General features: G+C 42.6%; 1 protein-coding gene across 1 annotated transcript in view; it reads right to left on the bottom strand.

Moving 5' to 3' along the window:
• CCK (cholecystokinin) overlaps nucleotides 1-19,295 on the bottom strand; it is a 77,355-nt gene extending 58,060 nt beyond the window's left edge. The window contains exon 1 of the mRNA XM_086941741.1: nucleotides 19,177-19,295. The gene's annotated coding sequence lies outside the window, so the exon portion shown is untranslated. The remainder of the gene's footprint in view (nucleotides 1-19,176) is intronic.
• Between the last annotated feature and the right edge of the window lie 513 nt (nucleotides 19,296-19,808).

The following is a 19,808-nucleotide window of genomic DNA, read 5'->3' as shown; positions in this document are numbered from 1 at the left end:
TGGACTCAATCTCCCCGGACCTGATAATTCTCGCCTCGGTGCCTAGTCTAATCATGGGTCCCACTCTGTGACTCTGGGCAATAGCTTGCTTAATCTCCACAACGGCCCCAGCAGCGCTTGGATGCCTGGCTTCACCTTGGGGGTGCCCAGAAGTTGACATCTCACAGGAAAGGCAGGAAGGGTTCCACAGCGGTATGAATACAGCGCTACGAGACCTCTGGGTAGAAGGCGCTATATAAATACAAACACATTTACATTTACATTCAATAATTCTATTGCAAAGGGTGAATCTACTCTGTAATCAGCAGGAAGGTAAAGTTCACAAAATTACATGGTTCCTGAATCCCATGTTGTGGGGGTCAGGTGTGCAGTGGCTGATGTTAACAAAAAGTCTGTTTTATGTGTTTCAAGACTCAAGTTTGTCTAGAGAGCTAGCGTAGGAGGTCTAGGCACATTATAGACTACTTTCTTTTTTTGAAATGCTGTGTCACTAGGGGTAAATGTACTCCTGCAAATTGTTGATTCTGAAATTCTTAAGGGATGAGTTGGCTGTGAAATTAGTGGTTACAATTTTAAGGATTTAGTGTGTATTGCTAAATGTGTTTGAGGAACACTCGGGTGGAGGTGGGTCTCTTAGAGGAAACACCTTATTTTTCAGATTTTAAGAGTGCACCAATAACCAGGTAGACTGATAAAGCCACCTAGGATCGCCCTCTAGTTCCAGCTGCTCTTCAAGGTTACCATTTTGAGACTAGATTTCATGAACATAAAAACTGTGTTTTCATTGCCAAAATCAGTATCAATGCGAGGGAACAATTGTTCTTTGTTATAGTTGTTAAAGAGAAAAGATTGCCTTTATTAGTTGTGCACAGAGTGTTGATAAGATATTTTGGAAGAACTGAAGGTATTCAGATGACATTGAGTGTATTTGCAGTTTTGACATAACACATCATTAGAAGGCTTCTACCTTTACCTATACCTTGGCGAGATTGATGAGCACCTCAATGATTTCAGAAGCATCGTTCGTATTATGGGAATCACTCACAGTGAGAGACAAAGAAGTTTGAAAAGGAGAATCATGCTTCTCAGGATGAATGGTCATGCAAAGCTGCTGCCCAAGCTCCTCTTTATAAAATTGTAAGGTTGTTTGACATTATTGATAGATGGTGCCAAACGCGACCTCACCACACTTTGCTATTGAGGGTTCTACAACCGTCAGAAAGTAAATATAGGTATTTCTATTTTCCACAAATTCACATTCAATTTCTGCAGCAGCAGATTCTGGTTCTGTGAGCTGATCTTTAAGTTTTTTGCTAGTGGTAAAACGTGTGTTGACAAACAAGGGGCAAGAGGAGTAATAATTAGAAAATTTCTATAATCTTCAGTACTCCTAGTCTGGCACTGGCCTGCCACTGTTTTTACGACCCACCCTCATTCCTGAACGAACAACGGCTTTGGACATTGGGAGAATGGGAATGAACAGGGGAATGTTAAAAAATTGTGTTTTCAGGCTATCTTCTAAAAGGGATGGACTTTGAAAACAGGACTTCAGGTTACTCAGCAGCAAATTTTCTGTCGGAGAGATATTTATTTATTTTAGTAGATATTTTAGCTACATTTGATTCTACGAACCAAACTATATTGCTTAACTCCCTTTCCATTTTCAGCATTATTAGTCCAGCCTGGAAAATGGCCTCGTTGTACCTGTCACATTACTCTTTCTCTAATTCTTGGTTCATATCTTAGTCCTCAACTCTACGCATGGGTATCCACCACAGTTCACTCCTGGGTCAGCTGATATTTTTACTGTGTCTCTTTGTAAAGTACTCTAAGGCATTCTCCTAAGTGGTCTTACACCATTTTCTGATTATAACCAAATCGTCGTCTTCTCTTCAACTCCTCCATTTATCAGTATTCTTCCATTTTCTGCATCCGCTACTTCAATTGCACCCATTTCCTTTCCTCCCTGGCATGCTCTCATCCTCTCAAAGGCAGGAACGTTCACTGTGATATTTGGTGCTCAATACAGCCACAGTAATTACTTATCAGTTCCTTAATACAAATGGGATCCTCACCTAAAGTTTAACAAGTACGTCTAGTCATCATGAGCTGACCAAATGAAGGTACCTCATACTAGTAGGACTCCCAAAATATGATTTTTTCCTTTGTCAAGTTACAACGTTGTCTACCAGATGTTATTCTCTCTCCCTTCAAATTTCCCTTTCACTGGATTTGGTGGGAAATGGGCAGCTGTCGTTTCAGTTGTTAGTGTTGTTTGTTCTGGATCTGATTCAGTGGCCAGTGCAATGGGTTTGCCTCTAATGAGGCACGTGTGGTTCTAGCTTCTTTTGGAGAGTTCCAAGGAAGGTTGATATAATCCACTGCTAGGTGCAGACAAAAATGTTTTTCTTATGCATCTTTTCCGTGTGCGATTTTAGTGGATCCGTGCCATTGACTTGGCTGTAATCTCACTTTTCTATTCAGTTGCAGTAGGTCACATGAGCTTTGTGAAATCCCTAGTCAATTTAATTAATCAGTTTTAGGCATTGTAAACTTTGGGTCTGATTCACAAAGAGCCTCCGCACTGGTGGTGGGTGCCCCACCGCTGTGGGGGAGTCTCCGCACTCTGGGCGGATCTCCTCATTGTGGACATTCTGCCCCATTGAGGAAACTAACCCACAACGGCGGGGCATCCACCAGGAGTGCGGTGGCCCTGTGTGAATCACGCCCAATGAGAGGAAAGAAGTGGGTGATTTAAGTTTCTGATAATAATAGCTGTGTTTTACTGTGCCTCCCTGACTGGTCCTGGAGTGCCCCTCCGAAAGCATGAACATTGAACATTGATAGGAGGAGAGAAGCGTGTATGAAAAATCAGCTGAAGATATCCAGTATTGTCAGTTATCCATAGCAAACCCTATGAAAGAAGGCTGTGTTACAGGTCAAGCAACATAGCAAGATGTGCTTAGAACACTTCTATGGGGCGTTCGGTGTCGTTCAAGGGCGATCAGGGGTGCAAATGAATAGAGTAGAGATACGTGTTTGTTCCGGAGGTCTGGAACATTGGCGAAATGTTTGAGAAATACTTTTGTGAAATATTCAAAATGGAATTTGTGTTCAATTGTACAAAAAGGAAAGCAGTGGACAAAGCATAGTCCTCAATGTAATGCGACTCACAGAATTGTAGGAGCTGCCTTCGATAAAGGGATGCGTGGAAGTGGGCTAGATTTCTACCAGTGGCTATTTCTTTTTCTGTCCCAGTCCTGGTCTCTGCGATGCCTCACTTAACTTGTGCTACATCGCATTTCATTTGAATGTGCGGAAAATGTCTAAGGGCCAGATGCATCAAAGGGTTTTGCCCATACTGTGTCTATGGGAAAATGTGTTCAAGAATATGGCCTTAAGTGTATTAAAAAAAACATGAATTGCTCTATCAAAGCACAATGTGGGTTCAATTTTGGTCTACTGTCATTGTACTGTATTTTTCACGACGACCGTTCTATGCCATATTGTGGTAATATCCCTCAGCCATTTCTATTCTGTGCAAAATGTTAACTTACACAAAACAAGTTATTATGTAACTAATGAAACAACTAATAAACATACATTGCTAAACTCATACTTCAGTGTGGAATAACAGCCTTCACTCGGTATGTTTTTCCTTCTGATTTCAAACATGACCAATGTAGGTTTGCCCAGTACATAGCACATATTTGATCAACCCACACTGCACAGACATGGCATTTACATGTTACCAGTGCTGATATCATTGCTCATGAATCCACACCTATAATTTGAAGTAGAAAAGGTAGTTAAAATGGTGTCAGCGTTCCCAGTATAGCGCAAGAAACAACCTCTCACAATTTGCAGCACCATTCATCTTTAAAACTGTGTTTTTCAGAAGAGCAATGGGCTATAGCTGTGTTGAACAGAACGTTTTCGTTTCTCTGTTTTTTTTGCATTAATACAGCTCTTCAAATCTGTATATTATCATACCTTGCAACCGTTCTTTGTGCTACCATTTATAGATATGTATCACTGGACCAGTGACTCTGGGAATGCCCGAGACAAAAGTGCAACAAACTCTGCTGTGCGCCTCATGATCTAAAGTGTGACCTGAGCCCTAATGTTACACCACAGTGGTATCATGCTGTGTTCCTAACGTTCAACAGCTGAGCACCAATCATTCTAAAATATTGGCCCCTCAATTATCATGTTGCTCTAAATTGGAAGATAATAACAAGAGGCAAACATTTTTACTTTGCAGTGTTTCCACCTACTATAGGTTTTGAGCCCCTGGAATGGGACACAGAAACAGTGCACTCGTTAAAGTGCAATTTAGCTTCGTTTTTCTCACGTTGTTACTACTTGCTTTTAGCTGATGCTAAGGAAGTGCTAGAATGATAAAATTCCAAATATTGTTGAACATTCTTTGCACAGCTCTGAAAAAATGCAAAGCACCAAAATAGGCCAGAAATCAGATCCCGCAGAGCCTTGAGATGTGCACCAGACTCTAAATGAGCCACAATGAAGGAAGCAATGCTATACCCAAGTTACATATCACTCATCTTGATTACTCTTATCCCAGTGCTTCATCACAACAGCCTTTGCTATTGAGGTGGATCCTACCACTGAGAGAGGTTAATCAGTTCTTGATCATTCTGAAGGATCAGCCCTGGTCACCTATCATAGGATCTGTAACAGAATAAGGTATATCATGAGCTCCACCACCATTCTCAAGTCTCCACTAGGGCAAAGGCACGGTTTAAGGGTGGGGAGGGTACAAGGACAGCGATAGGAAAGAGGCGGCCCAAAAGTAATGAAGAATATTGGTACTTTTTCTCAATATTACATTCATTATTTTCCTTCTTTAAGTTTAACTATTGTGGAGAATCCATGAACAATTGTTTCAGTTAGATTAGGGAAATGAAGAAGACAATCTATTGGTGGACATACTGAAACACCAGAAGGCCTTTAATTGTACTTGTATAAGCAGTGATATTCACATAGAAACCAACTTAATTACACTAGCCAAAAAAAATGAAGTACTTGGGTCTTCCTTTTTGAACTACTACTGTGTGGGAAAGTATGAGCTGCAAAATGTCCAAATTATAGAACTGCAGATATCTGGGAGAGGTTCCTGAATCCCAGCCCAACAAACAGTTCCAACCCTCTGGAATGATCCTGAATAAATGTAAAGGTGAAGGTGGATCAGGTAATAAACTTTTTAGAACCATATCCACTCCTACATGATGCCGAAGAAGTTAGAAATCTCACTGCCTACATGGTCAGGACCCCACAATGCTCAGGACAACTTCCATACAGATCCCCAGCAGAAATTACTAATTTCCCTTGTCAAAAGCTTCTTAGTGCAAAAATGATTATCATATCATTTTCTACGCTTGATCTAAACTTAAGATAGGAAGGCTGAACAGCACTGGAAAAAATGTACAGGCATCTGGATGGCTATCAGAGAACAACTGCCTGCAAAGGAGAGAATTAATTCTTGCGGGAAAGCTGTTTGAAATTGTAGTTACTAGAAATACACTCTTACATGGGGGAACTAAAGATCTAACGAGTGGACTTACTGTGTAGGAAATATGCAATCTCCCTAAGCCAAGATTCTCACTTTGTTCAAAGCCCTGCTAATGTACTAGAAAGGCATTGATAATCTCTGACTGCACATTGAGTGTACTCATCAAATAACCAAGAGCTGGCACATCATGAAAGCCACACAAACGACAAGGGAAGATGCACCTTGTCTGCGTAGCTCTTCCGGAAGATCACTCAGTCATTTATTTTGACAATTCTGCATTAGTAAATACCCCTGATGGGAGATGTATGTAGGCTTAGCAAATAGTTCTTACTCAAGAACGCGTTTGGTGATGGCAAGCTGGTTGGAGCCTTAGATGGCCTCCCATCTCCCTCAATAGGTTGATGTATGACAATGTTGCAGCACCCTCCTCTCCATGATCAGAGCACCGTTGGAGCTGAGTATGGAAAACTAGTTCGAGCCAGTAGGGGATTTGAAACGTGAGAATTGAGAGAAGGAACGCGCAAGTGCAAAAGAGGCCAGCTATCTACCTAGGTACAATCCAGGAATCGGTTGCCCGGATGCCTCAAATGGTCGGAGCCTCTCGGAGAGCTGGCGGGCTCAGTAGAGTGAGGCCCGAGCAATTCAAGTACTCAAGGTGGAAGCCCGGCCGGCAATCTTCCCAGGCTACCTGTACGTCATTGGAGGCTGGAGGTAAGGTGTGAGGTAATGTGAGCGGTGGATGAATGCTCCCCACGCTATCTTGCCGCCCATCTGCCATACATCCACTCTTGCAGCCGCCCTCCTCAATTTACCCTTCTTGCCTGCAGTACGGCTTGTGTCACTCTGAGTGCTCCTGTGCCCTCATTTTGACCCCACCTGGTGTCCCTTTGGAGTGTCCGTGGAGCACTCCCTCAAGCAGCCTCAGTCTTATCTACTGCGATTTTACTATCTACTGCACCCCTGCTACTTACTACTCTGCGCTCAGCCTCCCCAAAACTGTCATTAACGCTACCCTATTTCACACTGTAACAGCGACTGCGTTAAAAACTGCCCGGCAACATCTCCTACAGAATGAGGTCAGACAGACCTATGGTCAACCCCACCTTGGTCCAGAGCAAAAGGAAAGGCCAAAAAGTCACTGACACAGATCTTCAAGTCTCTAACCTCAATCAAAACAGTTCTTCATCTCCACCTTCAAAGGTCAGCCTATTTTTGTCACTGTTTACCTCATCTTCGACCAGCATGTTCGTGTCATGGCCTAAGGTCCACAAAAACAATACATCGAAATTTTCATTTTTGAAAAATAAAGGTGCCTTTTTTATCCGTCTTTGAAAGAGGTTAATGGGGCAGTTCCAGCACTAGAACCCCCATGATCCTCTACCTAGCCCGTCAGACAATGATGCAGGCACTTTCCAGCAAACACAATTCAATGGCTTGACCGTTCAGCACCCCTTGCTCAGCCCCACTTACACCTCCACAAGCCCTTTTCCAGAGCAACAACAGGTTAGGTCTTCTCCTGCTTTCTCAACGCAAAAAGTAAACACTGAACAGGACAAATTGTCAGAGGAGATAACATTACGTACTCCACCAGAACAGTTCCCACTCATAGCCATAAATGGCACAACGCACACCAGCTATGATGCATCTGAAGACATTCTCAGGTCACAACATGAAATCCTTCAACCCAAGCAGGTCGCATCTTCACAAATTCTGGGCCCTTTCTCAAGTTCTGAGATAAAAGCAAACAACGGATCTGGATGGGGAAATCTACATACCCCATTACCAGCCGCGGCCGGCAGTGGGAGTACCTGTAGGGCGGTGACGTGGGGAGGGGGAGGGGCAGGGTGGGGTGGGGCGGTAGTAATGTATGGATTGCGGAGCTTCCCAGTTAAGTAAACATTTAAATAAATAAAACGAATTTCGTTGAGTGCACTGCATCCCCAAATGCGATGCAGTGCGCGCAGCGAAATTCGTTTTAATTATTTAAATGTTTACTTACCTGTAAAACTCCGTAATTCATACATTACTACCCCCACCCTGGCTCGCCCCCTCCCCACATCACCGCCCTGCAGGTACTCCCACTGCCGGCTGTGGCTGCCCATTACCTGCCAAAGACATTAATCAACATTTATCAGCATCTTTTAAGTTGAGTCTTCAATTCTAAACTGTTGCATAAATATGCCTATTGATATAAGGACTTGGCAACAACTAATCAAAACTCTTGACACAACTTCCAAGGCATTGGAATATAAATCAAGCAAGTTTTAACATCCAAATGTCATTATTACACTCGCTATCCCAATTCACGCCATGCATTGATTCTCTCTTCGAATGCCTCAATGCCACCATGAGCAGCTCACTTTTAGACGTCCGCCCATAATCCACCAGCCCACCATCCACCAAGGCCGGCTGTGCCAAGCATACAAGAGTGCATCTGCTCAAGCTTGATGGACACACTACTCGCTTTACCCTCTATAGTGGGCAACCTACTCCAGAAAGTAAAACTGATAGGAAAAGCCCAGCCTTTCCAGACCTACTCTCAAATCACTCTGTCTTCAACAGCCCTGTCATGCACTACTGCACAACTACCAATGCTGGCATCAGCAGAGCTCCCTACAACAGCCCTGGTCCCGAATAATGAAATGTGCAGATACATCCCCTTCCAGCGAACCACGAAAGACTGGATAATAACTACTCAGTACCCAATACAGTAGATGTTACTTTGCTACCCATTTTTGCAACGAATTCACTAATAAATATTCAGAATACAACTTGCAGTTCATCTAGAACTGCCCCCCTCATCTGTCCAGGTGCAAGAAAAAGCGACTCTGGAAACCGGATAAAAAACAAGATAAGATCATGAGAGCTGCAAACAAGGTTTCCACGATCATTTTTTACCAATTCTCAACATAAGAGATCTGTGTGGAACTCGAGTCATCCCTACATGTTGAATCCTCAGAATGCAGACATTGGAGCACTCTCTCAAGTGTTTAAGTGTTTTGTCATCTCCTCAACAAACAACAGAATGCAAAGTCCTGTAAGGTCGAAGATCGAAAATACAGATGCCACCAGTCTACGGCCACATTCTGCACAGAAAGCACAATCTAAATCAGTTTCACCACTAAGTGAGGCAGTTCCTGCGTCCTTTCTTGAAACAGGCCATGCTCAAGTCCCAAATGGGTATGACACCACCAGGAACTCAGGCTCCTTACCAGCAAAAGAACTAAACTGCACACAGCTAGCACTGTCAAGGCTGTATTCCAACGCTGTGGTCACCTCAGACTGCTACTTGATCAATAGAGCAGCTGGGTACACTTCCATCCTCCAGACAAGAGCTGGGACCCCCAATTAACAATTGCATGGGCCTCCGGTGCTTTTGATCCACCCAGCGCAACTTCCATGCATAATAATAAATCTCAAGACGCCTCCTCTTTATGACACAATCTGGCACCCAGAGTAAACCTTCCAAAGCAATAATGATATACTGAATCGAGGAACTCTTGGCCTCTCACCCAAACCTCTGTAAATAAAAAACTAATAACATAACGGCTTTACAATTCATTCCCTCAAACATTCTGCTCCACAAGGAAGAAACTACAGTGACTTTGTCCACTCAATTCGCAATCAACACAATCTGTGCAAATTGCTAAATTTTAGAAAAGTGGGGCATAGTAATAACACTGCCAGCAAAGCCCCGATACCCAACATCTCCTACTCAGCCCGTTGTCAGCCCTCCGTTAACCGGGACAAAAATCAAAGTTTCAATGGAGTTGATAAAGTTTAAAGAACATCATCTTTTCTTAGAAATGCAACCGGCTCCCTCCATCCAAAAGCTGTTACCAATCCACACACATGCATCATTTCTACTCACAATCAGGCAAGGAGACACAGCAAGTTCGTTATTTCACCAGCAGAAAACGCTCAAGAGGATTGGGGATCGCTCACTGCTACCCTTTCCAGAGCCCCATCAAACTGACTTTCACTCAAAGAACACAACATCCTAACCCTTAACCCGAGGAACTAGGCCAAAACTATGTCTCTAATATCCTGGAACATGACTGGCCTAAAAAATATCCTAAAGGACTCTGACACCATACCCTTTTTATTAACATCTCATGAAGTGATGTGTCCAGGAAGGCGTGAGATGGAAACCCAGCTTGAATCCTATTACAAGCTTTTCTCTCCTGCCGCTAGACAGTTCACCAAGGGCAACAAAATGGGTACCCTGACCATCTTTCTATTATCCCGTTGGGATTTTTATGTGTGGAAGTCAAAAACTGGAGCCACAACTTCATAAATTGCAACCTGTTCTTGCTAAATGTGTACATTCACCGCACAGCCCTAGGGAGAAAGCAAAAGGTGAAGGAGGTGGAGGTGGAGCATTTCATTTCAGACATCAGGTTCAATCACCCCAAAGCCCATCTCCTTCAAATCGGAGATTTTAACCTAGATCTGCTTTACAGCCCCCTTTACAACCCCTCTGATGAAATAGCAGACTCTCGGTGGCTGTTTCAATCGTAATTCACAAAGAACAGACTCCACTGGACACACCATGATAGGTGCCTTAGAGGGGAGGTCCCTATGGGCATTGGATGGGCCCTTTCTGGAAGATCAACCATTTGATTTCACTCATTTCTCCCTATAAAGACCAGCCGTTTTAGAATACACCTTCTGCTCAACTTCATAGTTCAAGGCGATTAAGACTTTCCCTATAACTGTGCACTGCGAAAACGATCTTATGGCACGGAGTCTACTTATAAAAAACTGCAGCAACAAGCACAACAGTTTACGGACCGTCAGTTTAAATTGGAAATTAATAAAATAGGAATGAGAACTTGCAACGAGTTACACTTCCTGGAAAACAGCTTTTCCTAATCAGAGCACACCTTTACGGCATATTATTCACAACTGGGAACCCTTTGTGCAACACCTTCTCTTTGCCATTGCCAGCATCCACCACTACCGCCCAACCTCAAAGTTCTCCAGACATGCTCCATCCATCACAATCTTGGTTTTCAAAAGAGCTTAAAATGTTGAAAAGAGCTCTAAACAAAATGATTAGATTGCTGAAAACTGGGTCCAGTAACATCTCTCATGTGGAACTACACATCTTATGCCGTAACTACAAAAAAACAATTCTGGCAAGCAAGACAGAGATACGAGCAAGCACTGCAGAATGAGCTATTTCTGGGCATCAAGTCTAAAAACTCAAAGGAATTCTGGCTCATCATCAATTATCTTAGCAGTGAGAAGGAAATTATCAAATTAAATGAGAATAATGTCACCTCTGAAAATTGGACCACACACATCAGCACACTTTATAAAACTAAACCAGAAAACCTCAACCTACAACTCAGCCACTGCAAGTTCAGTCTTTAATATGAAAAGTCAAAGGTAACAGAAGCACAAATCAATCAATATGTGCCGAGCATCATGACTAAAAGAATAGTAACTTTGATCCAGAAAAGCAGAGCCAATGGTGCCCCCGGACCAAATGGTATCCCTGCCTCAGTATATAAGCAAGATGCTAAGTTCTGGTCCCTGCTAATGGAAAAATTGTTTATAACCTGCCTCATCACTAATTCTATCCCCTTGTCCTGGCAAGGATCGATGCTGCATTCGATCTGCAAAAAGGAACCAGTGGTGAGCTCCGACAGCTATCGTCTGATTGCTCTTATGGACGTTGAAGCCAAAATCCAGGCCAAACCTGTAATTAGTCTCATTCAACATGGGTCTTGATAGGACTTGTATCTCAGGTGAAGCAGTCAATTGTATAGGTAAATATCTCGAAGTAACTTGTGTTCCAATAAACACAATTTGTCTATATATATATCATATTAAGGAGAGGGCTCCCGTCGCAATCAGATATCCGGTAAAATCTTAATATCTTAATATGATACAAGTCCTATCAAGACCCATGTTAAATGGGACTACTTACAGGTTTGGCCTGGATTTTGGCGGAACTGTTTGAATTTGCGTTTGCCCTGAGGAAGTCGCTGGGTGATACATCCAAGACAAAACACGTGTTGGCTACATCTAGGCTACACCAACTACGCCAATCTGCTGTCATGAGCCATGTGTTAAACTTCTACGGCTGTGAACAGGATGAAAAAATTTAAAAAAAAGGAGAATACTAGCATACAAGATTTGTACTGATACTTTCTTGGATTGCCTTTTTGATAATATATATTTGTCTTTTGCTCGGGAACGGGATCATGTTTTACAATAAGAAGTCACGCATCACAGGCACCTTAATCTTCTACAAATGGATTGTATTTTTATGATGATATTGCTTTTTATGTTCTGTGACCATTTTTTTTACATTGTTATTTCTTGCTGCCGCCTCTTTAATGGACTTGATTGTCTAAAAAAAGCATTTTAAATTAAATCAATGATCAGAGGAATGATGTACCTATCGCACTGATGACCCTCTGCCAGTTCCGTCCAATTTGAGTAACAAGCCATTTCATGACTTGACCTGAGTAACAAATGATTTCGCCCTTAGGCTTCCTTGGAACCGAGAGCAATGCCACAACCTAAAGCCACTGATGTGTGACATGATCACTTGGAGCAGGTTTCTTAGTGCCATTCCCAGGCTGAGATTCTCAGGGCTCAGTCACCAACAGAACATGTTCGACTGATCTTAGATACTGGAAATGTGATTTTAGTGACTCTTGTGATCTCAGAGGCCATAAAGCATTGAAATATGGCATACAAAAAAATTGGTAAAGGGCACAGAAATGATAAACACATACATTCCAGTATTTTATTTTATTTTTAAACAAGAACTCATACAACGGAGAAGAAAGAGGTGTTTTTAAACAGTTGTAAAGGAACAAGATAAATATTGAACTGAGTGAACACCTAAACATAAGAGTCAGTTCCAAGGTGCATGTGAAATGGACACTCAGCTTAGTTTGGCCATATTAGGGAAAGGTGGAATGTGAGGGAGAGCTTGTAGGGCTGAAGGGAGAAAGGAAAGCACAGAAAGGTGGTCAGAATTGTTGAAACAATACTTGCATTTGTGAAAAAGCAATAATGAAGGACCGCAGATGATTGCTCTGATTACTTACAAGTAGTCTTTATTATATCAAGTCCAAGCCTTCTTCATCACAGTTAATTATCCACGGGAGTGACTCCTCACCTTGCAGACAACTGTGAAGTCCACTTTCCCCTTCAGGGAGCCATGATTCCCTTTAATTTGCCTCAGTTACTTTATCTCTCTTTTAAAAGCCTCTGGCACACCCACATGGTATAATTAACCTCTGTACTAGCTCCACAGTTTTAATATGCTCGGTAGGAAGGCCAGCCTGGACCACTGACGGGGAAGCAAAGGACTGAGCTGATAAAGACTTGGACTAGGACTAAAGAAGATTGCTGGTAATTAATAAGGCCATTAACACATTGTATGTTGTCTCCATCACAGTGCTAACTATGAGGATATAACACACAACAACGGATGACAACAGTGTGTCCAAGAAAAAATATGCTGGGCGCAGACATAACTGCACTATCTTACTTGAAACAACTATTACAATATTTACAAGGAAATATTGCTCAGCCTATCTGTGCTGCAAGTGGATACTATGCCCCATTAAACACAAAAATGTATTATGCTGGATAAATATGTAGGGAGATGTCCATATGGATGCATTACAAGTGTCTTAAATGGATGCCCCAGGTCTTAGCCCATGAGGAAACCATGCCTCTAGTTGAATAGTGCCTGCATAGAACTTTTTAACCATACACAAGCAATTCATATGCTTTTGGGGTGGCTAAATACCAGCAGAAACTCAAAGTGCAGTAGGTGTTATTTTTTTCTGCTCACTAAATGGGACATGCTCTAAATGAGAAAGATTGATTCTGAAATTCAAAAGGACCTAGTTAAATCTCCATTAACTGTCATCCTGTTATTTATGAGTTCCCTCCCAATGGAGCCGTGGACTGTAAAAGAAGTCAGAGGCATAATGTCTACTTTCTTGGAAACCACCTTCAGATGAACCCAGCACAGTCTGCAAAACTGTCCTGTTAGTGGACACCCTGGGGTTAGGCTCACAGAATATTAGGATACCCAGTACACAAATCCTATGGGTGAATGTTTTGGTAAACCAGAAAGCAACCAATGATGTAGGAGCAACCTTCTCCAATTGTTGTAGATGTAGATTATATGGGATACCTCTAAATATGTTAAAGAGATTATGAAACTGTTGAGAAACCAATTTACAACTCACTTTAAGACATGTAACAGACATGATATCACATGATTGACTGGAAGAAAATGGATCTACAGGACACCCACCCTAAAATAAGTGTTGCTTTAAGAAGTTGATGATTCTATGTTGCTTAATAATTTGCTTCATCGTTTTTTTTCAAATAATGTTGCTTAATGGATTTGTTCCTAAAGCGATTTATAACACATCTCTGGCAAATGAAAAGCTGAAGAGTCTGTCTACTTAGAAAAACAAAGAGTGAAAATACCATAGTCTCTCTAAGAAACTGTACAAGGATCCTCTCAAGCAGAAAAATAATAAAGACTATGATCTAATAATCCAATCAGATAACGCAGTCCACAGTAATATCCAAACAAGTGATGCTCTAAGCAAAGCAAGGATTAGAGAATTCTCAAAATCTAGATGTGTTGAGCGAAAAAGAAAATGCACAGAGGAAAGGAAATACATTGAATTAATAGATCTGTCAGGACTGCCTGGGAGGGTGCACAGATTTGGAGAAGATAAGAAAAGCTGGGATGGAAGGAAGTAAGGCCAAAAATGTACTTGAAGACAAAACAAAAAGTCGATTTGAAGAAAGAGATAAATAAAGAGTCAGCAGAAGGAATATTTGGAAGGGTGTGAATTCGGGCGAGTAACGAATTCGGAGGATCAGACAAGCAGCATTCAGACTAGTTGAGGAGCAGATAAAGAGTCAAAATTTGAGACTTTTTTATGGCTGGACAAAATTTGAAAGAAGCAACATGGTTGGAGCTACCACACCTATTATATACTACATTCGTGTTATCATTACAGGCATCCTAGTCGAAGTTTGATTGAAAAGAGAGGGAATTATTATTTGTGCCTTGGGAAATGAGTAGGGTGCGAACCTGGCAAATGTTAAAGGAATGGATAGAAAAAGTGTGGTTTCCAAAAGAGATGGTAGTAAGGATGATGCCCTGTGTACGGATAGCAGTGTTTACTAAAGCCTCGTGGAGAGGGATTGATTATCCGTGTTTAACTAGACTCTTCATTTGAGGCAATATGAGCAGCAGTTCATTTGCACTTGCCTCGGTGCAGACTGTGATCCGTATATCCCGGGAGTTACTTTTTGTTCAAAGGTTGCCATTGAAAATTGCTTAATTTTAAAACGCACATCATTTGCAGATAATGTATTCCAATCCGGAGATCACTCCTTTTCTACACCTTGTCAACAGAGCACTAACTCTCGTCGTCACAAAAAACCGTTCCCTTAAAAAGTAATGACCCCGATTAAATGTTATATTGGCTCCAGTGTGTCTGCACTTCATATAAGCAAACCTTATCTGTGGAAAATAAATAAAAATCGTATTTTCTCACTTCCATTCACTTGTTAACAGATGTTCCGTCTCGCGTTAGTGGCTGGGGCACTATGGCCATCTGTGCGGCCTCTGGGCACTGCCAGGGTTTAACACTACATCACCACTGCCAACCTGCACTTGGCCCTCAGAGACTTACCATTTGGCTCCAGTCAGGCGGAAGTGCTGAGTGTATTTATGTCACAATATACTTTAGCCAGGGCGCCCCCGATTGAGCCTGCTTTAGGGCCCCTGCTCAGAATGTCTTCGAGCACATTTAGTGATTATTGGTTTGCTTTTGATGTAATTATAAGCAAATCAGAATGTGGATTAAAAGGGTTTTTTTTTTAATTCTAAACATGTGTATGTCGTTTCTAATAAAAAATCAAATAAAACACGGATGGATGGACGGACGCGTGGGTGGATGAATGGATATTGGACATATTTATGCATTTGTAAGTGTTTGGCTTTTGTTTGTGTGTGTATGTGTGCATGTCTACCTTTGTGTGGGTTTACGTGTGCGTGTGTCTGCATGTCTGTAAGGGAGAGTGTGAAGGTGATTGTGTAAATGTTAGAGTGTGCTTGCAGCTGTGTGTGCTCTCTAGCGCACGTGTGTGGGTGCATGCTAGGTATGTGTGCGTGTATGTGGCAGGGACAGTCCTCATCGCGCACCAGGTAGGCGAGAAACAATACACTGACAACCCCATCTGGCCATTGCGCATGACCCTGGCGCGAGCTGCCAAAGAACACACGAACTATCTGCACTTTTCTGCTGCTTCGCCTCCTGTAAAGTCGCCAGCTGTAAAACTGCACTTCTTGGCGTGCAAGACTATTTGCCAAATTAAAAGATCTAATTATAATTGCTGTAAATTCTGTATTTAAAGGTCGAAAGGAGTAATTATGATGCTGCTTAAACCCGTTGAGGTCGCATTGGCTTTTCCTTAATGAGCCCCGAGGGTCGCGTCCAAAGTGGACTCCGCTGACTTCCCTTCATCCATTTTTAATCGGACATTTGGTATCAGAGGTGTCTAATGAGTGCCGCTCGAGGCCCCATTCATTAAAGGCTGGTGACGGAGGTCACGCGTCCGCCCCTGAGAGCTGATGCTAGGAATGTTCACTTTGCATTTCTAGGTATTTAAGGGAAGTTTAACCTCCCTGGTCTTGAAGCGTCTCTTTGCTGTGCGCTCTATCGGCATTTAGGCAACGCTTTGATTAACCACAGTCCTTCGCAGCCGCAGCGCCTCCGCAGACCATTGCATGAATGCAAAAGGAGGTAGGCGCAGGCGTGAAAGAACGTCATACACGTCAACACCTAATGTCCTGTATTGTTGCACATCAGGGGCTTAGCTTCCATTAGTGCAGCAGGTGCAGTGGCACCGGCGCCCAGAGGCTCGAGGAGCCCAACAAATCATGGTTATTGCTGCATTTTACAATTATAACAGCAGCCACAGGGCCTCACGCCTTCCTTTGCTAGGGCTCATGACACACTGGCTCCTCCACTGCTGCGCATAGGGCTCTGTGAGCTGCCTTGGACTGCGCGTCCCGCAAAAGGAACTCAGCAAGGAATCTGACAAGGGCCACGCAGGATGCAGAGAAGGGGCCACCCCCTGCCATGGGTGCAAGCACTGATCACACTGAGACTAGGGTTTGAAATCACGACCTTGAGCACCGAATCTACATTCTGCCAGCCCTATGCGTATTCATCGTCTGACTAACACTTGTCACTTTATGTAAACTTCCTCTAATCCTGTGTGTGTCATCAGTACACTTCTTATTTATGCCCATTTATAGTAATGCTACGCATTTTATGTGAACCTAAATTAGCCGTATAAACCGACCCCACACCCTTCTCTGTATATGTGACATGATAATAACCCTTGCTATTTGTGTGAACTTACACTGACCGTATACTCCAACCCTACCATGTAAGGTATGTGACCTTACACTAAACGTAGACAGCAGCGTTCTGCCCATTTATATCTGAACTTGCACTAAACCTATATGCTAACCCCTTTTCCTTCTGATTTTAAGTGAGCTTACACTAACCCTATATTCTAATCCTATACTTTATGCTCTATAGGAACTTACACTAAACCTATTCAAATACACTGTACCATTCTCATTTGATATGAACTTGCACTAAGCCCATGCCCTAAACCTATAGCCACAATTGTTTGTGAACCTACATCACCCTATACATCCTTCATATGCTTTGTGAAGTTTTGCCACTCAACTAAACGCTAACCCTATACCCTTTATGTACCATTTGTAAGAAAATAAAATGTGTTGCTCACTCTCTTTTTCACACTTCTCTTGCCATGAAAAGTACTCCACCACCACAGGTCAGACAGGACCCAGAGAGCAAAAAGAAATACAATTAATAAGAATTGTCGAGAGGACTCTTCCTTGCAAAGGACCATATTTCCTTTTTATGACGTTTAACATCAAACAGGTGTACTCGCGGATGTTACTACCGGTTTTATTTACGTGAAGCAATCACATAAAGCACTACACTCGATCATGCACATGGCCAGGTGCTTCTCAAGTGCCGGATTGCATTTAGAAATGCAAAGCAGACGACGAGATGGATTCTAGGGGCTAAGTTGATGTCTTTCTAATCATGATTTTAATCATGGCTTTCCCATTTGAATTAAAGGTTGTGATCTTGGGCAAGTGACTGTAACTGTCGGATGCCTCCTTTGCCAAACTCCAAAGCACATAAACACAACCTGATCATAAATATTAAGTGCTATATCTAATACAAGGAAGTAGCTTTCTCTGCTTAGGCGGAAAGCTCCATGAAATGATAGAGCTTGCGCAAGTCTGCAGTCTCAACCAGAAGCTTCAATTGAGCAAGGAGACCAAAGTTTTCTGGTGATGTTTGAAAGACGGAAATACTATGGAAACACATGACTTTCAATAATCTTTCCAATTGAAACTAATTAACATAAGTATGCGAATTGCCCTTACATATTTAACCCCGATAAGGAGTTCTGGGACATTCTATTCAACAAGTGGACACCTTCTCAATACACAAGAGAACAGACAAAAATATGGCAAGTTTAGAACAATGAATGATGAGTACCTTATGACAGCCCTGTTACTGACTTTCTGTTCGCCCTGGTGAAAATCAATAAAGTATATGAATTAAAAAAATATATATGCCAGGTGCCATGCTGCTCCGGATACATTAAAGAGTGTGTGTTGGGGGGAATAGGGTGTGTGTGTGTGTGAGGGGGGGGGGGTCATTGCAATACATTTTGCACCACGTTTCTAAATGGCACTGACGTCTGTGGACATTTCTCTTTGAGTTAGGAGGTATTCTCTTCTGACATGTGCTGTGACCTGTAGGTCACAGGCGCTAATCTCAGCAGGTCCAACTCCATAAATGAGGTATTGTATTACGTCGCTAAATACAGAAAATATTCACAAATGTATAGTAGTTAAAGCATGCTTGTATGTTAACCAAACGTATATAGTATCGTGTGAGAGGTTTTCTATTCCGTGACTCTACACTGCATTTTCTATAAAATGTCTTCAATATTTGCGGTGCGCAAACAAAGATTTTTTTTAAAAAAGAGCTAAAACCTATCCGGTTAGTGGTCTGCTAGGAGTACTACCTACTAGAGCAGGGTTTAAATATAAGTAACGCCTGCTTGATACTTTTGTAACAAAGTAGGGCAACTGTTACACTCAGATAATTGCGGACCATGTGTTTTTCGACGTTAAGTAGTGTTTTAAAGAGGAACTAGTGAGATGAAATTTCATTTATCTAGAAAGGCAAACTGGAGACTTCACGTGCAAGCATCTAATTTCTGTACCGACATATGCCACTGAAAAATTCTTAAAACAAGAACAATTTACTCAGCAAAATGAACTGTCACTGGATGACACGCAAAGGGTTAGAAAACACCACAGAAAACTGCTGTGAAGCAGTGTAAGGTGGTCCCTGTCGGAAGGCAGACATCATTTTGAACATAGAGCAAGAAAAACAGCGTTCACTGAACAGCGCAAGAAAACGCAGGTCTGGAGCATGGCTCGCCTTGAGTTGCACAAGCATGAGCGGCAAACAGCCAGACCGCTGAGCAGCGCCCCTTACCTGTAACGCGCGCGCCGGTTTCGCGGTGAACTCCGGGAGGTGAGTGCCCGCGCTGCAGTCAGAAGTTCCCATACTTGGCAGCGCTGCAGCTGCTTAAATAGGCGCGCGCGGCGCTGTCGAACTGTCATCTGTTTGCACAGCACTGACGCAGGCGGGGGATCTTCGCGCGCTCGGCCCAGCGCGAGCACATCATAACGAATTCATTCACCTCCGGGGGAAGAAGGGTCCGAAACCTTTCAAGGCAAAGACGTCTGCTGTTAACCCCTTCACCCCTGGCCTTCTCCCACAAGCCCCCTGACTTTTCCATTATCAGCAATCATAAACCATCACCGCCGTGTCTCAGGAGTTTCGGGGTCAGCAGGTGTGGGGTGGAATGCTTGCCTCGTAAAAGGAAAGGCCTTTTCTCTTTAATTTGCGCTCTTTCAGTCAAGATGTTTCCCTAATGCACACATGCTTCTGGAAGGGAAGCACATGCACACACTTAGGAATTTCAGGTAAAGGTGTCTATGTGAATGTATATGACGTGATTAGTGTTCAGGACACATAAACAAACACACACGCTCCAGAAGTACACCCTAAAACATATATGTACATAAACGGATGAGAAACGAGTCAATATTGCTCAGGGTGTC

The sequence above is a fragment of the Lissotriton vulgaris genome, chromosome 10, assembly GCF_964263255.1.
Source record: "Lissotriton vulgaris chromosome 10, aLisVul1.2, whole genome shotgun sequence".
In the NCBI taxonomy this organism is placed as follows: domain Eukaryota; kingdom Metazoa; phylum Chordata; class Amphibia; order Caudata; family Salamandridae; genus Lissotriton; species Lissotriton vulgaris.
Note: the sequence above shows the minus strand (reverse complement) of the source record. Positions and strands in the feature narration are given on the sequence as shown.